At 35.5% G+C, this 13356-nt stretch overlaps 1 protein-coding gene across 2 annotated transcripts in view; it reads right to left on the reverse strand.

Annotated features, from left to right (window-relative positions):
- The window catches only part of LOC125779115 (uncharacterized), a 579602-nt gene that overhangs the window by 128412 nt on the left and 437834 nt on the right, over positions 1-13356 (reverse strand). The gene's annotated exons all lie outside the window — the stretch shown is intronic.

A 13356-nucleotide genomic window follows, 5' to 3' on the forward strand; every position in this document is an offset into this window, starting at 1 on the left:
TGGAACGATGAGCTGTACGAGATATACGACGACATTGACATAGTTCAGCGAATTAAAAGACAGCGGCTACGCTGGCTAGGTCATGTTGTCCGGATGGATGAAAAAACTCCAGCTCTGAAAGTATTCGACGCAGTACCCGCCGGGGGAAGCAGAGGAAGAGGAAGACCTCCACTCCGTTGGAAGGACCAAGTGGAGAAGGACCTGGCTTCGCTTGGAATATCCAATTGGCGCCACGTAGCGAAAAAAAGAAACGACTGGCGCGCGGTTGTTAACTCGGCTATAATCACGTAAGCGGTGTCTACGCCAATTAAGAAGAAGAAGAATTGTATGTGATTTATTTTTAAATAATTTGCAAATAATTACTTCATAGCAGTATTTGCTTGCCCTTGCAAAACCCTTGCACGGTGCAAGAATTGCATATATTTCCTCTTGGTGCACCGGCACAACAACAAACACGCAGAAAATTATTTGCAATGGCTGTAAAATATGTCAGACCATGTATAGTTGCTTGCAATGTCACGCAAAAATATAATTGCAACACTGTTTTAGCCGCCATTTTACATAAAAACATATTACGTTGCTAATTGTTGAGGAAGGTAAGTTTTAAATATATTATAAAGATTTGTTACAGTTTTTTTTTTTATTAAAAATGTTTGCAGAAGGTGCGCCAATTCACAATAGCCATGCATTATAGTCATTCACAATAAATTGACTGAATCAGCCGTTCATACTATATATCACTAGATTCTGCAATGGGTGCTCTCGTGCCCTTGTATATTTCGGTATAGTATTTTTGCAATCTGCAATCTTGCAAGAGCAAGCGAAAACCCCCCATTTGATTTCATAGCATTGGAAATCAGGATGAATTGGAAATGGCAGTAGCAACAATATCATCAGAAGCAGCAAATATCAATTGTTAAGTAAGTATGTGAAAAGTGTGTGTACTTTGAAATTGGACTGCGCAGTCCAATACAATACGCAAAAATAAGTATATATATATATACTGTATGTATTTTATGCGCTTAAGGCGGCCTGAACAATCCAAAATAATATATAAAATCAAATGTTTGTTTTATATTTTAAACGATAAAATAATATTTATCTTTTCTTTAAGATATTATTATTATTTTTATTTAATTATTCTTTCTTTTCAGATTTTATCACAATTTTTATTTAATTAATCTTTGCTTTCAGAATAAATTCTATTTGTATTTAATATATTTAATTTCTTCAGATAATATTAATCTTTTCTTTCAGATATTATATTACAAATTCAATGTAATTATTACTAATTTTCAGGTATTAGTAACCTTCATTTTATTATTATTTTTTTTAGATATTTGTCTCTTATTTTCAGGTATCAATAATGTTTTTCTTTAATAAATTTTTTTCCGATATTAATTATTTTATACCCTGAACAGGGTATATTAAGTTTGTCACGAAGTTTGTAACACCCAGAAGGAATCGTCGGAGACCCTATAAAGTATATATATAAATGATCAGTGTGTCGAGCTGAGTCGATTTAGCCATGTCCGTCTATCTGTCCGTCTGTCTGTATATATACGAACTAGTCCCTCAGTTTTTAAGATATCGTTTTGAAATTTTGCAAACGACTTTTTCTCTTCAAGAAGCTGCTTATTTGTCGGAACGGCCGATATCGGACACTATAACATTATATCTGCCATACAAACTGAACGATCGGAATCAAATGCTTGTATGGAAAACTTTCACATTTGACAAGATATATGCACGCAATTTGGTATATATTATTTTCTAAAGCAACAATGTAATCTCCGAAGAAATTGTTCAGATCGGTTAACTATAGCATATAGCTACCATACAAACTGAGCGATCGGAGTCAAGGGCTTGTACGGAAAACTTTCGCATTTGACGTGCTATCTTCACGAAATTTGGCATGAATTACTGCTTAAGGTAACAATACTCGTATAATCTCCGTTCAGATCGGTTAACTATGGCATATAGCTTCCATACAAACTGAACTCATAGTTACTAACAGAAATGTACCTGTGAAGGGTATTTAGCTTCCGTGCCGAAGTCAACGTTTTTTCTTGTTTTAAGATAAATATATTTTTATTTATTTAATTATAATAAAATCTATGTAAATATGTATTAAAAATAATAAAAAAAATAATTTTAAATTAAAAAGTTTTGTTCGAAATTTTAAAAGCAGGAATCAAAAAATGGAACCATGCATCAGCCGTCGATTGGGGATATTAGAGCAGGACAGATATACTTTTTTATATGACACTGCTGAATGCGCGCAACAGAGATGTATGATCACATGTATACGTACGTGTGAGGGGAAAGTGGGTAGAATCTTCACGCAGCCTTTGGAAATCCCACATTTGCTACCTACTGTTTCACTGGTTTTTTAACCGCTCATGGTTGGCAGGGTATAAAAGGATTTTGAAAGAAGATGATGATCTCAAACGTGTGTGTGAATTTGTTAAGACTAGTTGGCCGGGATATCATCACTTAAATGATTTGGCTAAACAATTTAATAAAATTAAATCGGAATTGCATTTTGAAAATGGATTACTGTTTAGAAATCACCGGCTAGTTTTTCTTCTTCTTTACTGACGTAGACACCGGAGTGTTTTCATCCATCCGGACAACATGACCTAGCCAGCGTAGCTGCTGTCTTTTAATTCGCCGTGGCCAACGCGCAAAGGACCATAAATCTTTCGCAGAACTTTTCTCTCGAAAACTCGCAACGTCGGCTAGTTATTCCAAAAAATTTGTAAGGAAAATTGGCAAAGTGGTTGCATGACCCTTTTCCTGGAATTGAGAAAACGCTCAAAAGTGCTGTCTGCTTTCCCTTTTGTTGTGAGATGTGTTAGAATCATTAGCTGTGGTGAATTGAGCTGTCTTTTATTAGGGTGCACCAGTTTCCCGAGTAGAGTGGGGGAGGCTTAACTCATACAACGCCGGGCGCGATTTTATTTCGTTTTTCTGACGCATATTCAAGTTATTTAGTAGCCAACAGTGTCAATAATAAAACGACTGAGCATATCATTGAAGTCATTACTCGCATTTTTAGCAAAGTTAGATATCCTTCAATAATTAAATCAGATAATGTTCCATTCAATTCAGCTGCATTTGTGCAGTTTGCCAATGGTTATAATGATGAATGTGGATATTCGAGTTCAAGATATTGGATTGGCGGAAAAGGGTATTGCTGTCTCAAAAAACATCTTGAAGCGATGCTATGAAGCTAATGTAGACAAATTTCAATACAGAATATTGAAATATAACTTCGTTAAACGAAGGTAACAATACGACTTCGGATGATATTGTAATTGCGGATGAATCGGATCTTTCAATGAACATTGAACCAAATTCTCAATCGTAGTCTGAAACAACTGAAAGTTGTGATTTAGATGTTACCGCAGAAGTGACTGCTGCAAAACTACCTCAAAGATATGGCTGGTAATAATTTGTAATAGTCATTAAAGGTTGTCTAGTCTAAACAAATAAAATGTGATTTAAATTCTGATTTAATTTAAAGAAAAAAGCGTGTAATGAGACAGATGTAAAATATGTACCTGTAACTACTGTAATGTTACTGCAAGAATGTAACTGTCAAAGGTATTAACGTCAGTTGAGCATCAATCGCATGACAAACAAGACGTGAATATTTGAAATAAAAAGATCAACTAAAAAACAAAATAATTCACCTTTAGTTATTCTTAAATGGATAAATACCTAATTCCCATTGAGAAACAACCAATAGATCTTTTAAGCTATGCTATTACGAGTATTTTATTTAAAATATTACGATTATTTATATACACCTCAGTAAAGGCTAACATATACATGCAGAATAAATAAGAAGCAAAAAAAAGTCGAGTTTTCGAACAAGTAATTAAAATGGAAGTACAACGACTCCAGCGCCTTTGAAATGAGGACGGGCTTTTTCGGTAATGCAACTGCGTAGTATGCTTGATGCAACCTGTTCGAAAATTCTGGCATCTGCAGCAAAATCGAAAGTTCAAAAAAGCTGCTCTGTCACAGAATAGAAGAATAGAATTCCTACAAATTGGGGGGCTCAACCAGAAACGAAATTTTAGAATTGAAGAATTTTGAGCATAAAAAGCCAATTTTGATGAAACGATTGCAAATATTATTAATTAAACATTGATATGAAAAGCTTGTGTTTGGGTGCGTGTGAGTGCAGGCAACAGAATTGACTCGCTTCAGAGGAAACTTTTAAACTTTAAAAATTAAAATGGTCATGTGTATTGAAGAGGTTGTGTACAATGAGGCCGTGAAAAGATATAAATTTGGAAAAATTACAAAGAGTATTAATGAAAAATAATATATAAATGTTGTAGTATGTGCGTTGATATGAACTTATTGCATCGGGAACATACGATTTTTCTAGAACTTTCAAATGTGGTGAAGTGACGGTTACATACGAAATTTTGAAATATCGGAGACATTAAACACATATGTATGTTAGAGGAGACCAGCAACAGTTAATAGAAACGAGTTAATTTGAATTTTAAAGTGGAAGTATTATTCGCAGCATAGCAATATACTGAAAAGAATAGAAAAGAGACAGCAAAAATCAATGAGTGATTTGAAGTTTAAAATGGAAGTGTAATTCGCGCAAAACGAAATAGTGTTTAAAGTAGAAAAAGACAGCAGAATTCTAAAAGTGAACTTAAAGTTGGAGTATAATTCGACGCAAAGCAATGATACAAAAGTGACAGTAGAAATCAACAATCGAATTTGAGGTTGGAGTATATTAGAGCCGCATAGCAATATACTGAACTGAAAAGAAAAATGACAGCAGAAATCAACGAGTCAGCACAGCTACACACTGAGTAGAGAGGAAAAGAAACAGCAGAGATCAAGAGTTAACTAGAAATTTGAATATAAACTATATTTCGCCGCACAGAAATATACCGAGTAGAGTTGAGAAGAGACGACAGAAATCAACAAGTTAAAGTGAAAATTGAAATCGGAGCAGTATTTGCAGCACAGCAACTTACGGAGAAGAAAACAAAATAAACAGCAGCATTCAACTAGTACCAGAAAAATTGAAAACTGAAGCGTTTTCTTACGTCACAGACAGGCTCAGTGAATAAGTCCGAACTAAGAAATCGATTTAGGATTCGCAGTACAGCGACTTATTGAAAAACAGCAGTGGGAGCAGGTATTCGTATTAGATTTACGCGATATAGCACGTTAAGCAAGTTAAAACTGAGAAACAAATCAAAATCCAAGTAGAAAAATAAAAGTAAGAAAGAAGTCTTTACTATTGTTGTGTTTTTAGTCATTTTTGTAAGAAAGCTGTAGTCAAAACAATAAGTAAATACGTTTTGAAACATATTTTGAAAAACTAATTGCTATTATATTCCTATTACTTAATATTACTACTGTAATCAAACAATAATAGTTTTTAATGTATTCATTTCCCCTATAGATTCATAGAATATTAGAACATCATCGTACAAATAAGGATGTTTGCAATGTTTTAAATTCCAATTGGAGTAAATGTATGTAATATTTGTATTGCAGTATTGATTTAATTTTTCTATTGTGAATACATAACAAACGTTTATAACTTACCTTAAAAAACACGAATGCGAAAGAACAATATCTAATGTATCTTGATATTTATGTGTAGGTACACATATCTTATCACTTAAATAATTTGCAAACATTGTATTTTACTATACCTACTCGTATCATTTGTAACATATTGTAAAACATGGACAGTCAAACGATTTTAGCAATGATGATAACGGCTTTGAGGGAAGAATTAAGACGAGTTGGACTAAACCAGACAGGACGAAAGGGTGAGCGAGAGATAGACTTTTGCGACATTACGAACTCATACAAAGTGATGACGAGGGGAGTGAAAATGAAAGTACTAACGAAGATATAGTTAATCCCTCAGTGGACACCGTCGTGGTCCGATCCAACTTTACCTTAAAGGATATCGAAGGTAACTAGTATACCCTCATTTAGTGGAACTGATTCCCTTGAAGCTAGTAAATGGTTACAAGAGTTCGAAGATAATGCTGTTACTTTGGGTTGGAATGAGCTTGAAAAGTATAGGTATGCAAAGTAACTGCTTAAAGGAGCTGCTAATTTGATCTTGCGCAGTCAGGTGGGCATAAAAAATTGATCTTCGTTAAAAAATGCTATTGTTGATGAGTTTGGCACCAAGTTATCGGCATTAGAGATTCATAGGATATTACAAAATCGTTGTAAAAAGAGTAGCGAAACGTTTAGGGAATAGGAATAATAGGGTATTTTGTGGAAGGTATTCTCGACTCTAAGCCTAATTAAACTATACTGTACCAGGCACAGACGATTAAAGATTTTAAGGAAAATTTGAAAGTTTACGAACGAGTTTATGGTGCGCGACAGTATTCAAACAGAACTCAATATGAACAAAATCCGCGAAAGGCCTCTGATGGGCAAGGAAATAGTGGGACAGTAAGGAAATGTTACAAGTGTGGAAGTATCTCCCATCTAGTGAAAGATTGTTGTGTAGATAACAAACAATATAAATGTTTTAAGTGCGGTCAAATGGGAAATCGCAGTTTCGAGTGTGGCAGCAACGTAGGTAGGCAGATAAAAACCGAGAGGGGTACAGTTAATGTGATGCCTGATTGTCCATATAGTAAATGTAGTGGACTAATTTTCAAAAATATCAAAATGAGAGGTGTACATGTTGATGCTATGGTTGGCACCGGGTCTGACGTAAGCTTACTTAGATACGATATTTTCAAAAAATTTAATTGTCCTCTATCAAGTTTCGAAAAACGACGATTAGTCGGTATTAAAGAAAGCGAGTTGAACACTATAGGCAGTATTACAGAAAATATTTAATTAGATAGGGTTACAACACCGGTAACTTTCCATGTTACAACAAGCAATGAGAGATATGAAGCGGTCCTCAGGAATGATATTTTAAAGTTTGCGGACGTAATATTTTCAGAGGGTACTGTAGAGTTTAAAGAAAAAACTCAAAACCATACCAGGGTAGTTATAGAAGAAAAAGAAACCCAACGAAGTGAAGAAAAAGAGGATACTGGTAGTAAGAAAACACTCGATGCAGAATGCATCACTCTCTTATCAGAATTTACGTCTCTTAGAAAAAGTTGAGGACAATCCGCCTTTGAACTTAATTCATTTGACTGTAGACTATCGCTTGCCTATAATGGTATCGAAGAAAGATGGCACAAAACGCTTGTGTTGTGACTTTAGAAAGTTAAATGAAAAGATAGTGAGGGACAACTTTCCAATGTCACTCATCGATGATGCTTTGGAAAGATTACAGAGTGACAAGATATTCTCTACTCTTGATGTGGCCAACGGATTTTTCCATGTGCCGGTCGAACTGAACTCAAAACGTTACACTTCATTCGTAACTCATAGCGCGCAGTATGAATTTAATTTCGTACCTTTCGGAATTTATAATTCTCCTGCCGTATTTTGCCGTTATATATCAGCCATTTTCCGAGATCTTGTACAGCAAGGAGTCATCGTCATTTATATGGAAAATATAATTATTCCAGCATCAAGCAGTGATGAAGAGCTTCATAAACTAAAAGTCGTTTTAAAGAGAGCGGAAAGTTATGGGTTGAAGATTAAGTGGCAAAAGTGCCAATTTTTGATGAAGAGAAAACAATTTTTAGGATACATTATTGAAGAAGGGGGTATAAAACCATCGGACGATAAGATAAAGGCAGTAAAAAATTTTCCAGCCCCGCGGCATAAAAAATCTCTTCAAAGATTCCTAGGACTTACTTCCTATTTTAGAAGATTCGTGAAAGGGTATGCGTTAACTGCTAGGCCTCTAAGCAATATGCTTAGGAAAGACACTGAATTTAGATTTAATGAAAAACAATGCATATCTTTTCAACAACTAAACGGCCGCTAGCATGCACGATTGCGGTCGTGTATTGCTTCAAAAAGACAAAGAAGATCAACATCTTCACCCGGTCAGTTATATGAGTCTCAAAACTCGACCTGGAGAAGAAAAGTATCATTCTTACGAATTGGAGGTACTTGCCATTATACAGGTTTTAAAGAAGTGGAGAATTTATGTTATGGGGAAAAAGATTAAAATTGTGAGCGATTACAATGCGTTTGCATTAACCATGAAGAAAGCAGATGTACCACTGAGAGTCGCTCATTGGGCTATGTTTCTCCAAGATTTCGATTATGTTATTGAACGCAGACCGGCTACAAAAATGAGGCATGTCGATGCACTTAGTCGAATGGCATCCATGTTACTTGAAGATTCGTTAAATTTTCGGTTGAGAGAAGCACAACAAAATGATGATTGGGTAAAATCGGTATGCGCAGCTTTAGAGAAAAATATTTACGAAGACTTTTTTTTTGAAAAAACGGTATACTGTATAAAGACCTTGTGAAAGAGTTGGTGGTAGTACCGCAAAAAATGGAAGAGGAAATTTCGGATGGGACACCGTGTAGGATACTGGTCGGAAAAAAAGACCCGAGATTACTTGGAAAAATCGTTTTATATTTCACAAATAGGACCAAATGTGGCAAACGTTATTAGAAATTGTGTAGAATGCATTATCGGGCAAGCAAAGGCAGGGAAAAAGGAGGGTTTACTCTGTCCTATAGATAAGGAGGATAGACCGCTGTTGACATATCATCTTGATCACTTAGGGCCTATGGAGTTGACCCATAAAAAATATAACCATTTGTTTGTAGTGATAGATGCTTTTAGTAGATTCGTGTGGTTATACCCAACAAAGAGTACGGATTCGGCTTCGGTAATAGACAGATTAGAAAAACAAGCTTCTGTGTTCGGGAATCCAAAAAGAATAATCACCGACAGGGGAACAGCATTTACAGCTAGGAGTTTTGAAGATTATTGCGCTAAGGAGGGCATTCAGCATCTTCTTATTGCAACCGGAGTAACAGACAAGTCGAGCGTATCAATCGTATTATACTTCCATTGTTGACGAAATTATGTCACAATAATCCAGCTAATTGGTATAGACACGTTGAGAGGATACAACAACCTTTGAACAACACTCCTCCAAGAAGTATCAAGTTCACACCTTTTCGAATTCTAACTGGGTTAGATATACGTACATCTGATAACATCGAACTTCGGAATATGTTAGAAGATTCACTACTTAAGGAACTAGGATCGAGAAAGTGTTAGAAAGAAGGCTGCAGAGAATATATCCAAAATTCAGGCAGAGAATAGGCGAAATTTTAACTCAAAATGGAAGCCAGAAAAAGAATACAATGTTAATGATTTAGTGGCGATAAAAAGGACGCAGTATGGTTCATGGCTTAAAATTAAAACAAAATTTTTGGGGCCATATTCAGTGAAGGAACGACTTCCACATAGAAGATACAGTGTGGAAAAATTGAGTGACGTTGAGGGACCGAGTAGAACTATGACGGTGGCCGAATAGATGAAACCGTGGAACCAGCGTTAGGGGCGAACGACAGGTCAGGACGGCGGAATGTAGGAGAGTTGCGTACAACACGATCCGGACAGACCTATTAATTGCAACTCTGAAAAGCAGAACGCTTACTGACGACGAACTAGAACGTACAGTTGCAAATCGTATCTAATGAAGGAAAGACGTGTCGTGGTAACAATTAAGTGTTTCATTTTATATAAGAATAGAATTCGTACATACCTATTTATATATTGAACCTACATATGTATATATGTACATAAACAGTCACATGCAATGCTCATCCAATAAAAATAAAAATGCATGAGGACACAAGTTAGAAATTTACAGATGAGATAACATTTAACACACACACACATATATATTAAATTGTACGCTTGAAAACAACCCCATATCAAGCAGCATAAACAATATGCTGCAATACATATAAACATACAATACTTATGTACATACACATATATTCTTCTTAATTGGCGTAGACACCGCTTACGCGATTATAGCCGAGTTAAACACCATATATTAGGTTGTCAAAAAAGTCTTGCGGTATTTTTATTGAATCATTTCGTGTGGCATCCATACATCGAGCTTCTTAGTGACTCCAAGCTTCTTCAAATGGTTTATAACGGTTTGATGACGGCCTCTTTCGACCAATTTAGCGATTTTATCGCAATTTTCGACGACAGGTCTTCCAGAGCGTGGCGCATCTTCGACCACCTCTATACCAGAACGAAAACGTTGAAACTATCGTTGTGCGCTGGAAATGGAAACTGTATCGGGTCCATACACTGCACAAATTTTATTGTTTTATCGTAGTAGTACTGTAAAATATTCCGTATTTCTGTTTATTTTGCTCCATGTTTGCGACGCTATAAATCACGAACACGTGTTAGCGCGTGAAATGAGCTTTTCGAATAGGTACAGCATAACCCGATGCGACGAATAAAACTAGAACTACGCGCTTTCAGCGCCAACTAGCGCAAATACCGCAAGACTTTTTTGACAACCAATATTTAGTATATAAGCAATGAAAATATCAAAATAAATTCAGAACGAAAGAATTCTCACTCAGGAAAAAACTTTTCATTTCCCCCCACCAGCGGTAAGGTTGGAAAAAATCTTTATTGAGTTATAACAGCACGTAAAACGTGCTTTGATTCGATCCTCGCATTACCGGCTAAAAGAAAAAACACTCGAACAAAACAAAACAAACAGTTGTGTTTTCCAAGGGAAAAGAGTCAAGGTGGTAAGTGTCTCTCCTACGCATGTTGAGCGAGTTATCAAACTGTTGTTTGTCGTGAGTAAAAGAAATTAAATTTATTTGGGCAGTACACTTATTTTCGTGTTGCCTTTTTTATTCATAATTTCTTACTGACTACATTTTATAATCTTAGTGCTATTTATACTACTTGTGGAATGTGGCTGTTGTTATCTGCTTGCAACTTATTTGTTGTAATTCGATATCTGTTATCGCTTTTGTGTTATTGTTGAGATGCGGAGCAGAGAACTGCAACGAGTAATAATTTTTGTAAACATTTTTGTGTATACTTAAGTACTGATCCGGTACTCTGTCTGATTCTGCCAGTTCAGTTCATGTACACGAAGCGAATTGTTTTCTTCAAATCAGCGATAGAGAACAACTTTGTATCACTAGCGATCGGCTTATACCTGATTTGTTTATGAACGTTCGTATCAGCAGAAAATACCCGAAGTGATGCATACTTATGCTTCAATGATTGAAATGATCGACAGCGTTCGGTTTGTATATCATCCCCTAAACACTGATTTAGTCGTGCACTTCTGTTCTATTTCAAATATATATGTTTGTATGTACATGTATGTATGTATGTACAACATATCTTATAGGTATAATGGAAATTCCATCATGTACATACATACAAGAAATGTATTTATTGTTTACGCATCGAAAATTTGTAACATTCGCACATTTTCAAAGCTGATACATTTTTTGCCACACATGATTCAAATCAGTCCAGCAGAAAATTGTTGCTGTTTGCTGTATTTTTAGATTTACCCATAGATTTACTCGAAGATTTACTTATAGTTTACCCAAAGTTTCATTTCAATTCAAACAATCGTCGCAACGCTATGAACTGACATGATACGATTGCAACCGAAGCCAGCCATACGTTTACACGACCGTGATTGCCGAAGAACAGATTGCTCGTGTTGCATCAGATCAGTTGACGCTGGCAGATACACGAACTGATTAACAATGTTGTCTATGCTGAACTGAATTGATGTGATTGTGTTTTTGGCAGGACCGTTTGTTCTGATTTTATCATACTCGTTGCAGCTCTCTGATGCGGAGGTGGTTATCGCAGTGGATTATTCCATCGCAAGATGTTTGTTGTTTATAGCAGAGAACGTATATTTACAGAGAAGGTCCAACAACGGACAGGCGTGTAAACTGTCAAAAGCTAACAAAATGCGATGAGCGTGTTTCACCACAGCTAGCTAAGAAGGAGAAACTTTAACAGTAGCGCGTGAACAGAGCTGAGCATTCAATGAAAATTATGCTCAGAAATATACATTCTTATTACAGACGTATGTTAGTCTTTTGGATATAATTATATACGTTTACATGCAATCAAATTAATTGATATGATTATCATTTTGCATATTTTTCTGAATGCATGCAAAACTGATAACATTCTAATAAAATTATGCTATTTTCAAAACTATATTTGTAGTTAATGTGCGAATAAGAGTTATTTATTAAATATTTATAATGTTTGATAATATTATATAATTTCATATAAATATGTATGAATATGGTTGTATATACATACATATGCTATATACATATGTATATGAGATACCCTAAAACACTTAATACTATATATTACAACAATATTATATGTAAATCACATTTCATCATTTAAATTTTCATATGCATCTAGATATTAGCACATAGTTACATACTTACATACATACTTATATAGGTAGAATTCAAATTCAAATCCTAATATTATCATTTATCAGTAAAAAGTGTGCGCGCACTGCTCGATATGTACATACTTACATATGCATATGTGTACGACATTGCCGAACAAATAATGTATATACACACCAACATACAAATATGCGTACACATGTAGATATGTCACCCGCAAAAAGTACAAATATTGTTCTACAAAAACAACAATCGTCTAATATACTTAGCATCAGCAACGTCACAAGTCAATATCACAGCCGAATTGGCGAAGCCCAAATGTAGTAAATTTTACAACAAAAACGATTTCATTCATAAACGCAGGGGCATATGCCACAAGCGACCTCGCTTTATTCATAAAAGTAGACACCATTACATCTCCCCGAGCACGCCTTTGCCAACAAGCGTCTTTTCGCGACGATGGCAAAAGCTAAAAATCATAAATTGAACATCTTTCTGATGCTTCTTCACAGAAAGAAGTGACAAAAGTGGCAACATAGGAGTTGTCGATTTATAATATTTGTCTAAAATATTTTTCCGTGACTCGCAAAAATCTGCGTCGATATGTATGCAAGCTCATACATATGCATACATATTTACGCACGTTGGAACGCAAAGCTGTTACAAGGCAAGGGAAGCGGTAACAATCGGCGATCGTTTGTTAGTTTCTTTCGCGTCTCGCCGCGTCAGTGCTTCGACAGATTGATGTGCTGAACACATAGAACGCGACAGACTGTAAGCGCCATCTGAATCTGATATTGAAATACACACATTCTTAAGGACACAGTTATTTAGACAGCTGCACAACTACATAACTGTGTCTATATGAACGTGTATATTTTAATATTTGACAGATGTCGCTTGCAGTCTGCCCCGCTCAATGTGTTCCGGGCGTGACTCTTTGAGTTTCGACACATTGACTCTTTGAAAAAATTTAAGCTTCAGCCA

The sequence above is a fragment of the Bactrocera dorsalis genome, chromosome 6, assembly GCF_023373825.1.
Source record: "Bactrocera dorsalis isolate Fly_Bdor chromosome 6, ASM2337382v1, whole genome shotgun sequence".
NCBI lineage: Eukaryota > Metazoa > Arthropoda > Insecta > Diptera > Tephritidae > Bactrocera > Bactrocera dorsalis.